The 12,578-nt window shown below is 40.9% G+C and overlaps 1 protein-coding gene across 2 annotated transcripts in view; it reads left to right on the plus strand.

The window, feature by feature from the left end:
* Window positions 1–12,578, plus strand: part of ARHGAP24 (Rho GTPase activating protein 24) — a 1,313,999-nt gene that overhangs the window by 576,175 nt on the left and 725,246 nt on the right. The window lies entirely within an intron of this gene.

The following is a 12,578-nucleotide window of genomic DNA, read 5'->3' on the forward strand; positions in this document are numbered from 1 at the left end:
TGTATGGAGGACTATGTGGGGCCATTATTCTGTATGGAGGACTATGTGGAGCCTATTATTCTGTATGGAGGACTATGTGAAGCCATTATTCTGTATGGAGGTCTATTTGGGGCCCATTATTCTGTATGGAGGACTATGTGGTGCTCACAATACTGTATGTAAGAATTTGTGGGGCACATTATTCTGTATGGAGGACTATGTGGGGCCATTATTCTGTATGGAGGACTATGTGGTGCCCATTATTCTGTATGGAGGACTATGTGGGGCCATTATTCTGTATGGAGGACTATGTGGAGCCCATTATTCTGTATAGAGGTCTATGTGGGGCCATTATTCTGTATGGAGGACTATGTGGAGCCCATTATTCTGTATGGAGGACTATGTGGGGCCATTATTTTGTATGGAGGACTGTGCGGAGCCCATTATTGTGTAAGGAGGACAATGTGGGGCCATTATTCTGTATGGAGGACTATGTTGGGCCATTATTCTGTATGGAGGACTATGTGGAGCCCATTATTCTGTATGGAGGACTATGTGAGGCCATTATTCTGTATGGAGGACTATGTGGGGCCATTATTCTGTATGGAGGACTATGTGGAGCCCATTATTCTGTATGGAGGACTATGTGAGGCCATTATTCTGTATGGAGGACTGTGTGGAGCCCATTATTCTGTAAAGAGGACTATGTGGGGCCATTATTCTGTATGGAGGACTGTGCGGAGCCCATTATTGTGTAAGGAGGACTATGTGGGGCCATTATTCTGTATGGAGGACTATGTGGGGCCATTATTCTGTATGGAGAACCATGTGGGGCCATAATTCTGTATGGAGGACTATGTGGAGCCCGTTATTCTGTATGGAGTTCTATGTGGGGCCATTATTCTGTATGGAGGACTATGTGGAGCCCATTATTCTGTATGGAGGACTATGTGGGGCCGTTATTCTGTATGGAGGTCTATGTAGGGCCATTATTCTGTATGGAGGACTATGTGGGGCCCATTATTCTGTATGGAGGACTATGTGGTGCTCACAATACTGTATGGAGGACTATGTGGGGCCATTATTACTATGTGGAGCCCATTATTCTGTATGGAGGACTATGTGGAGCCCATTATTCTGTACGGAGGTCTATGTGGGGCCCATTATTCTGTATGGAGGACTATGTGGAGCCCATTATTCTGTATGGAGGACTATGTTGGGCCATTATTCTGTATGGAGGACTATGTGGAGCCCATTATTCTGTATGGAGGACTATGTGGGGCCCATTATTCTGTATGGAGGACTATGTGGAGCCCATTATTCTGTATGGAGGTCTATGTGGGGCCCATTATTCTGTATGGAGGACTATGTGGAGCCCATTATTCTGTATGGAGGACTATGTTGGGCCATTATTCTGTATGGAGGACTATGTGGAGCCCATTATTCTGTATGGAGGACTATGTGGGGCCCATTATTCTGTATGGAGGTCTATGTGGGGCCCGTTATTCTGTATGGAGGACTATGTGGTGCTCACAATACTGTATGGAGGACTATGTGGGGCCATTATTACTATGTGGAGCCCATTATTCTGTATGGAGGACTATGTGAGGCCATTATTCTGTATGGAGGACTATTTGGAGCCCATTATTCTGTATGGAGGACTATGTGGGGCTATTATTCTGTATGGAGGACTATATTGTGCCCATTATTCTGTATGGAGGACTATGTGGAGCCCATTATTCTGTATGGAGGTCTATGTGGGGCCCATTATTCTGTATGGAGGACTATGTGGAGCCCATTATTCTGTATGGAGGACTATGTGGGGCCATTATTCTGTATGGAGGACTATGTGGAGCCCATTATTCTGTATGGAGGACTATGTGGAGCCCATTATTCTGTATGGAGGACTATGTGGGGCCCCTTATTCTGTATGGAGGTCTATGTGGGGCCCATTATTCTGTGTGGAGGACTATGTGGTGCTCACAATACTGTATGGAGGACTATGTGGGGCCATTATTACTATGTGGAGCCCATTATTCTGTATGGAGGACTATGTGGAGCAAATTATTCTGTATGGAGGTCTATGTGGGGCCCATTATTCTGTATGGAGGACTATGTGGAGCCCATTATTCTGAATGGAGGACTATGTGGGGCCATTATTCTGTATGGAGGACTATGTGGAGCCCATTATTCTGTATGGAGGACTATGTGGAGCCCATTATTCTGTATGGAGGACTATGTGGGGCCCATTATTCTGTATGGAAGTCTATGTGGGGCCCATTATTCTGTATGGAGGACTATGTGGTGCTCACAATACTGTATGGAGGACTATGTGGGGCCATTATTACTATGTGGAGCCCATTATTCTGTATGGAGGACTATGTGAGGCCATTATTCTGTATGGAGGACTATTTGGAGCCCATTATTCTGTATGGAGGACTATGTGGGGACATTATTCTGTATGGAGGACTATGTGGTGCCCATTATTCTGTATGGAGGACTATGTGGGGCCATTATTCTGTATGGAGAACTATATGGTGCCCATTATTCTGTATGGAGGACTATGTGGAGCCCATTATTCTGGATGGAGGACTATGTGGAGCCCATTATTCTGTATGGAGGTCTATGTGGGGCCATTATTCTGTATGGAGGACTATGTGGAGCCCATTATTCTGTATGGAGGACTATGTGGGGCCATTATTCTGTATGGAGGACTATGTGGAGCCCATTATTCTGTATGGAGGACTATGTGGGGCCATTATTCTGTATGGAGGACTATGTGGAGCCCATTATTCTGTATGGAGGACTATGTGAAGCCATTATTCTGTATGGAGGTCTATTTGGGGCCCATTATTCTGTATGGAGGACTATGTGGTGCTCACAATACTGTATGTAAGAATTTGTGGGGCACATTATTCTGTATGGAGGACTATGTGGGGCCATTATTCTGTATGGAGGACTATGTGGTGCCCATTATTCTGTATGGAGGACTATGTGGGGCCATTATTCTGTATGGAGGACTATGTGGAGCCCATTATTCTGTATAGAGGTCTATGTGGGGCCATTATTCTGTATGGAGGACTATGTGGAGCCCATTATTCTGTATGGAGGACTATGTGGGGCCATTATTTTGTATGGAGGACTGTGCGGAGCCCATTATTGTGTAAGGAGGACAATGTGGGGCCATTATTCTGTATGGAGGACTATGTGGGGCCATTATTCTGTATGGAGGACTATGTGGAGCCCATTATTCTGTATGGAGGACTATGTGAGGCCATTATTCTGTATGGAGGACTATGTGGGGCCATTATTCTGTATGGAGGACTATGTGGAGCCCATTATTCTGTATGGAGGACTATGTGAGGCCATTATTCTGTATGGAGGACTGTGTGGAGCCCATTATTCTGTAAAGAGGACTATGTGGGGCCATTATTCTGTATGCAGGTCTGTGCGGAGCCCATTATTGTGTAAGGAGGACTATGTGGGGCCATTATTCTGTATGGAGGACTATGTGGGGCCATTATTCTGTATGGAGAACCATGTGGGGCCATAATTCTGTATGGAGGACTATGTGGAGCCCGTTATTCTGTATGGAGTTCTATGTGGGGCCATTATTCTGTATGGAGGACTATGTGGAGCCCATTATTCTGTATGGAGGACTATGTGGGGCCGTTATTCTGTATGGAGGTCTATGTAGGGCCATTATTCTGTATGGAGGACTATGTGGGGCCCATTATTCTGTATGGAGGACTATGTGAGGCCATTATTCTGTATGGAGGACTATGTGGGGCCATTATTCTCTATGGAGGACTATGTGGAGCCCATTATTCTGTATGGAGGACTATGTGAGGCCATTATTCTGTATGGAGGACTGTGTGGAGCCCATTATTCTGTAAAGAGGACTATGTGGGGCCATTATACTGTATGGAGGACTGTGCGGAGCCCATTATTCTGTATGGAGGACTATGTGGGGCCATTATTCTGTATGGAGGACTGTGCGGAGCCCATTATTGTGTAAGGAGGACTATGTGGGGCCATTATTCTGTATGGAGGACTATGTGGGGCCATTATTCTGTATGGAGGACTATGTGGAGCCCATTATTCTGTATGGAGGACTATGTGAGGCCATTATTCAGTATGGAGGACTGTGTGGAGCCCATTATTCTGTAAAGAGGACTATGTGGGGCCATTATTCTGTATGGAGGACTGTGCGGAGCCCATTATTCTGTAAGGAGGACTATGTCGGGCCATTATTCTGTATGGAGAACCATGTGGGGCCATAATTCTGTATGGAGGACTATGTGGAGCCCGTTATTCTGTATGGAGGTCTTTGTGGGGCCATTATTCTGTATGGAGGACTATGTGGAGCCCATTATTCTGTATGGAGGACTATGTGGGGCCGTTATTCTGTATGGAGGTCTATGTAGGGCCATTATTCTGTATGGAGGACTATGTGGGGCCCATTATTCTGTATGGAGGACTATGTGGGGCCATTATTCTGTATGGAGGACTATGTGGAGCCCATTATTCTGTATGGAGGACTATGTGGGGCCATTATTCTGTATGGAGGTCTATGTGGGGCCCATTATTTTGTATGGAGGACTATGTGGTGCTCACAATACTGTATGCAAGAATTTGTGGGGCACATTATTCTGTATGGGCGACTATGTGAGGCCCATCATTCTGTATGGAGGACTATGTGGGGCCCATTATACTGTATACTGGTTGGCCCCGGACTTTGTACAAGTTTTGCATTTTGGCCCTCTGTGTGGTTGAGTTTGACATCCCTGAGCTAGAATGTTCTGTTGTGATGCATTTAACAGAGAGAACAGTCATCAACATGTGTGATCCACTTTTGTCAGGAATTCTCCCAATTTCCAATTGGGTTTTGGCTTGAGAGCATCTATCTATCTATCTATCTATCTATCTATCTATCTATCTATCTATCTATCTATCTTTGATTCATACATTGCTCTACAATTTTTAAAGCATCTGATGATGATCTGAAAACATTAGATGCTATAAAAATAATAATACTGAATGTATTATGTGTATTGTATTCAGTACATACTTCTACCACATTTGCTGATGTCAGCATATATGGTGCATTTGGTAGATACAGGAAAAATATATATTTGTGTTAGCCACATTAAATGGTATTAACCACTGAGGAGTCTCAAATGTTAATATTTTTCTATTCGGCAGATACAGGAATTTCAAACTCAGCTATACCCTTTTTTAGATTCAGCACAGGGGGTCACTGCTTATGGGTGGTCCTGTAGGAAGAAGTCCTTGGTTATCAGGGTCAGAGTTCAATTATAGATCCTTTAGTAGTTGTGCAATCCATTCAATACTAAAATACATGTAATATACAGTATCGCTATGTGAGCTAATCTCCCCGAAGTCATATTTCTGCTTTTTATAGTACAATCGATTAAAGTCTGATTTCTGTAAGCTCATATAAAACATTTTCTGGGGGCTTAATATCTTACCCATTCTGACTACTCGTAAAAGGCATCGAACACTATAAAGCTGAAGAAGATTGAGTAACAAATGAAAAACTGCTATATTGTTAGGTTTTTCTTATCTGTTATAAGGACGTAGTTATCTGGGATTAAAAAAAGGGGATCACTTTTATATAAAGAAACACTGCCACTCTTGTCTGTATTTGGTGGCTAATATTGTTGCTCATCTCATTATAATATATAGGGCTGAAATGAATACCAGACAAAGCCCATAGACAAAAAATGTTACTGTAAAAATCGGAACCTGGTCAACCCCTGTAAGATATGGATATATTAACAGATTTGTTAGGGAGGGATGGCATACATTCACAGTATCATACCCTACATTTCTATAGGGCAGGGCTGGAATATGTGCAATATGTTTGTGCAGCTGTTCTGCAGAGCTGGCTGACTTCACCTCACTTTCACTTGCAGCAGAGCGTGATGCCTTCTTCTCACAAACAACTTTTACTTTTTGGACTTTTTTGCTCTCCACCCTTTCATCAGTCATTGGTGGCTATTTAGTAAATCATATTCTATAGTGATCATAATCTATTGGAGTCGCCAAAGTCCACTCTGTGCATTATAGTTTAATCCTTTTCTTAAAGTTGTAATTGCAATTTTGTATTTAAATTGTAATTTCATAAATGTCAAATACAAGATTCGGCTGACCTAATGTCTGCCAAGAAGGGGTGCATGCAAAGCCCGAGAATATTAATGTTACGGTAAAGGATTATGTAGGGATGTATGCTTATTTTGTAAGACAATGGTTTTATTTTATGGCTGATAATTGTTTTATTGTAAAAAAGATTGTGCTGTTACAAGGTTGTATATTAAGACCATTTAAAGGCAATCAGTGAAATGTCAATTTAATGTACTACTCTTGCCACAACATTTTTAAAATTCTTGAAAATCAATAAAGGAAACTTTGAAAATAGCCTTAATAAAAAAAGTCTCCTTTTTCATAGTCGAGCATGTTGGCAGATATTTGTATCATCATTGATATAGCATGTTCCACTCCCCTATGCCTTTTTTCCTTTTCTTCTACAGATGGTAGAAGCAGGGTCACTTTGGTCCATGAGCATGGTGATCTCATAAAGCCACGTTAGTAACTAGATCTCACAGAGCTCCACACCAAGGTCAGGAATGCCCCCCCGCTCCACTGCGCTGTCAGAAAAACAGAATTGTAGTAATGCAAACAGTAGTATAACTACTCCTATGTAAGCAGCATAGAATAGTGTCATATATCGAATATTATGCAAGAAGAATCCATATAGTAAAGCAAGATAGCAGAAAGCTAACAACTAGATTTATGTGCCAAAATTTTTTTTCAAAACCCCAGTGGCTTCTACAACTATATGGTGAGATTGGAAAAAAAAAAGTGGCAATGGGTTACATATTCAACCTAAACATATAAAGAAAGCAAAAATTGCATATATCATAAACGTAAGCGTATCTATAGTTCATAGTTGAAAAAGGGCTCTGTTTGAGACAGCACATAATAAAACTACTTGCGTTGTGTAACCTCTCATCTTCTGCAGCAGAGCTGCCATCTTTAAATGCCTATCCTCTATTCCATTCTGTATCATAAATTAGCAGAATTACCCAACTTTGCACGTGTCTATTTCGTTTAACCTTTTGGTTGTGGTTAAAAACTTTTTTGTTACTGATATGTAGCCAACATATTCATTAAACTCGAGCCTGGATCGTGAACGTTGGCTTGTATCTCGGCTGAAGGACATATTTTGCACATCCAAATGGTGTTTCTGGAAGATATTGTTATAAACCCGGATATGTTTAAGAAACTCAGCAGAGTGTGGAGAGGATCTAGCCAGCAAAGTTCTGAGCTCTGGTAGTGTAAGAGGTCAGTAGGGTATTCTGACCTTCCCGCCAGAGCAGCACCTTCATACTTTAGTGCATTACATTCTCCGCATTCTGTCTCCATCAGGACAATCGGATTTTGAATTGTAATGGAAAGTAACATTATGCATATCAGACTAGTTAGTATCTCATCGATTAGTATATAGAACCTGGTCATTGTAGAGACAGGCTTCAGTTTGATGTGGAGTCTCTGCTGCTTGGCTGTTGCGTGACAGTCATGTCTTAGGCTCGCCATAGACATTTGATGGCGGTCAGTAGAATGATGCTTTGGCCGATTGTTCAGCTGACAGCCATCTCAGCCAACATCCCACCATACACCGAGAGGTGCTCCTGTATTCTCTATGAGAAAGCCGCAGGTATTTCGCACACGTCCTGATCACTAGAATAGGACATGTACGGTATATGATATTTGACAATTGTTTTCTCGTCTGGTCAGGTATGTGGGATTGTGAAGTCATTGCACTGCCCAGTAAATGAGCTGTGCCGGACATAACTTTTAACTTAAAATGCCTTAGAAAATATTCTCAATTATCAGAGGGGGCCTCTGATCCCATTAGTTAGGTTGTTCACATTATTGCAGGGGGCTCCTAGGGTGTATGGAAAGTCAGTGAGCATTTAAAAAAAATGTTTTTACTATTTTAAGGCTAATCTATCAAAAAAGCTTTAAGAAAAAAAAACACTTTAAGGCATCTAGCATCTTATAATTGAGTCATGAAATTAGAAATCATTCTCTTAAGGTATGATACTTTTTTATGCTTTCATGTCTTAAGTCATACTTTGTTACATTGAGTAACCTTAAAATAATGAAAATGTAAAAAAAATGGTTCGGCTCTGTAATAACCAGGATAAACGAGGTTTAACGTCTATAAAAAAAAAAAGGGTCAGTCAGTTGCTTCTTATGAATACAGACAAATTAGGAGCCTCTGATAAGATGTTCTTTGGACATATTGGATTTCTTTAATAGTTCTTAAAACAAGCCACTCAAAGAAGGAAGATAGAACTTGAAAAGATGATCAAATAAAAAGACTTTTCTTCAAGAGCAGCTCTCGTGAGTAAAATAAAATCATGTATTAATGGATATATTGAGCCCTAGAGCGGAGAAGTCAAAGGTACAGGTTATGGGCAACGGATCTTACACTTCAACCATGAAGTTCCTTATATGGTGTCTGAGAGGAGCTGTGCTCTATAGTGGCTGTGGAGTCCATGACTCTAAGCTAGTCACATGCTGTGCTCTTTTCACTTCATTTCATTGACTGAACAGTATATACTATAGCACGGAAGGGGATAAAAGATTTGCTTCATTGCCTTCTGACAGCTTCCTTAACCTGTACACTAGAAATGTAGCATCTTAAACTCACCCGCTGTTGCATGACCTTAGCTAGTCTGAACAGCTCTGATAAAGAACCCTTAGAAGTATTACATTTCCTGTTAAGGACTGATTAGAACAGAACTCCAGAATTGTGAACTATTTTCCAATTTACCTCCCCTATAACATGTAGAGCCGGATTAGACAGTCTTTACAATGTGCTGTAGTGACAGACTCTGATTGCAGCGATGTCTCACTCACTGGCCTGCATTGTTTTATCTGCCGCAGATCTTCCAGTTCTCTGAATGCTGAGCTCTGTATAACCCCACCCTCACCACTGACTAGCAGCTTTCTAATTGTCTGCTTTCGGTGTATACTGTGCATAGGCAGAAAGCTGCAAATCATTGGTGATTGTGGTGTTATACAGAACTCATGAATATAGAGGTCCACATGGCAGCAGGTTTACTAGTCCTTTAGTGATAATCTCCTTCTGATAAAACAGTAATTTTATCAAAACTACAGAAAGCAGCTCAGTAAGTGACACATTATAGGAATCAGTGTCTCTGTTTATATTATGCTGCTTTCAGATTAAAAGACAAAAGCATGGCTCATTTTAAGATTTTTCTTAGTTATTTCTTAGTTCAGTGACTACTGAAATTAAAACCATTACAGATCTTCAGCCAAAGTTAATAATTATTACATTATTCTAAACCCATGTCAAAAATGGTGAATAGAGTGGTGAAACACAAACCTATTACAATGCAATTTATTATTTCTGCTGAAAAGTCTGTTACCCAATATATAGATTTACCCATCCCACCTCCAAGATTTACTAGTTGGCCACCAATGATTTTGAGCGTAGTTAGGCATGTAAAAATATAATAATGTGCATAATTATCAAATAAGGCACAAGGTGTCCATGACACAAAGCGTCAGTTCTCTTCAGTAAAAAATTGGATGGTTGAGCACAGACTTTTGATGTCGTATACTAGTGCCTGTCTATAGACAAGACGGAAATTACATCTTAGCCTAATCTTATCAGTATCAGCCCTCAGATCAGTCATTTTTAGGCTGCCATGTTCCCCAATTTGGGATAGCAGTAGTCTAAAGTTAAGATCCATGACTGCAGCTAGAATTATGATATTTCCAATTTGGGTTTATTATGGTTTACACCAAAATAATAACTCAGGAATAAATGCATATATTCAGGCCCTGACAGCTGATGAACATTGATACTTTTGATCATAATAATTTTATGGATAATATTTAAGAAGTTTTATCCATAAAGTTTTAAAAAAGTCGCAAATATTTAGGTATTTAGCTATTTCTGTTTTATATATGGGAGGTTATGGGAAAGTTGGGTGACAAGTGCAATGAAAACCATCACAGGTCTTCTGGTTTTCAATCAGATTCCTTAAAAAAGGATTTTCTCAGAATCAACATTTTATTTATCCTTAAGAAAGGTGATAAGTATATGATTGCAGGGGTCTCCACTTTGGGAACCCTTGCTTGTCACATGAATACAGAACTGTGTCCCCTTCATTCCTCCTCACTACTTAACTGTAGGGAAAAATAGTTTGGTTGGGGTGGTAGTGGAAAGCTCCAAGTCCGTATGACTAATGTAGATAGACTGCAGCACTCGAGCTGTTGGGCATGGATACACTCTGGCAAAAAATAGGCAAAGAATCTCTCTGAACAATAGAGCAAAGCTTTTTAATGAGCTTTTCATAAGCTGACTGCAAATTGTCACTTGAGACACGTTTGAGATACATTTCTGATCCTGCTATGGTAATATATTCAGTTGAGGGCCTCTTCAGACAAGAGTATAAGAAATTGTCCGAGTTTCCTTCAGTTTTCCTTCAGAAAACTCTGACGATTTTTTTCTAATTTTTATCCGTGTGCCATCCGTTTGCTCAGTTTTTACGTCCGTGTGCTATCCATGTGATGTCCATATGCGATCCGTATTCATACAACACTAAAAGATGTACATGATCACAGTCTCCTAGATTTATAACAGAAATATATCCGTAAAAGTGGAATGCAACTTGAATGTTCCCTGTCGGATCCAATTTTTTTTACGCACCCATAGATTTAAATGTGTGAGTCTCACCTGAGACTTGGAAGAAAGTGCTACATGCTGCAATTTATTTTTATCACTGACAGTCAGAGCAAGTAAAAAATCATTTATCTAAACAGCCCTATTGAATAACATGGGTCGGTGTGCTGTCCGTGTGCTAGCCAATTAAAAATTGGACAGCACACGTCCAATTTATACACTCGTCTGCATGAGCCCTAATTGTTATGAAAAATCTCAAACACCTTCTGACCAAGATTCTTAGATTATTGTTATTTTTATTATTATTATGATGATGTTTTATCCTATTTATTTACTGTTTTTACTTTTGTTTGTAATGTGATGGGAACATAAGTTGTAATATTTTTTTAAGACAAATAAAAGGTAACAAACGGCCATGTTTTTAGACATTTATTTCTACAGTACAGACCAAAAGTTTGGACACACCTTCTCATTTAAAGATTTTTCTGTATTTTCATGACTATGAAAATTGTACATTCAGACTGAAGGCATCAAAACTATGAATTAACACATGTGGAATTATATACTTAACAAAAAAGTGTGAAACAACTGAAAATATGTCTTATATTCTAGGTTCTTCAAAGTAGCCACCTTTTGCTTTGATGACTGCTTTGCACACTCTTGGCATTCTCTTGATGAGCTTCAAGAGGTAGTCACCGGAAATGGTTTTCACTTCACAGGTGTGCCCTGTCAGGTTTAATAAGTGGGATTTCTTGCCTCATAAATGGGGTTGGGACCATCAGTTGTGTTGTGCAGAAGTCTGGTGGATACACAGCTGATAGTCCTACTGAATAGACTGTTAGAATTTGTATTATGGCAAGATAAAAGCAGCTAAGTAAAGAAAAACGAGTGGCCATCATTACTTTAAGAAATGAAGGTCAGTCAGTCCAAAAAATTGGGCAAACTTTGAAAGTGTCCCCCAGTGCAGTTGCAAAAACCATCAAGCGCTACAAAGAAACTGGCTCACATGAGGACCGCCCCAGGAAAAGAAGACCAAGAGTCACCTCTGCTTCTGAGGATAAGTTTATCCGAGTCACCAGGTTGCAGGTTAACAGCAGCTCAGATTAGAGACCAGATCAATGCCACACAGAGTTCTAGCAGCAGACACATCTCTACAACAACTGTTAAGAGGAGACTTTGTGCAGCAGGCCTTCATGGTAAAATAGCTGCTAGGAAACCACTGCTAAGGACAGGCAACAAGCAGAAGAGACTTGTTTGGGCTAAAGAACACAAGGAATGGACATTAGACCAGTGGAAATCTGTGCTTTGGTCTGATGAGTCCAAATTTGAGATCTTTGGTTCCAACCACCGTGTCTTTGTGTGACGCAGAAAAGGTGAACGGATGAACTCTACATGCCTGGTTCCCACCGTGAAGCATGGAGGAGGAGGTGTGATGGTGTGGGGGTGCTTTGCTGGTGACACTGTTGGGGATTTATGCAAAATTGAAGGCATACTGAACCAGCATGGCTACCACAGCATCTTGCAGCGGCATGCTATTCCATCCGGTTTGCGTTTAGTTGGATCATCATTTATTTTTCAACAGGACAATGACCCCAAACACACCTCCAGGCTGTGTAAGGGCTATTTGACCAAGAAGGAGAGTGATGGGGTGCTACACCAGATGACCTGGCCTCCACAGTCACCAGACCTGAACCCAATCGAGATGGTTTGGGGTGAGCTGGACCGCAGAGTGAAGGCAAAAGGGCCAACAAGTGCTAAGCATCTCTGGGAACTCCTTCAAGATTGTTGGAAGACCATTTCCGGTAACTACCTCTTGAAGCTCATCAAGAGAATGCCAAGAGTGTGCAAAGCA

Source organism: Phyllobates terribilis, unplaced genomic scaffold (assembly GCF_046119375.1).
Source record: "Phyllobates terribilis strain yellow unplaced genomic scaffold, ASM4611937v1 Scaffold_1__5_contigs__length_1240528914, whole genome shotgun sequence".
Taxonomy (NCBI): Eukaryota; Metazoa; Chordata; class Amphibia; order Anura; family Dendrobatidae; genus Phyllobates; species Phyllobates terribilis.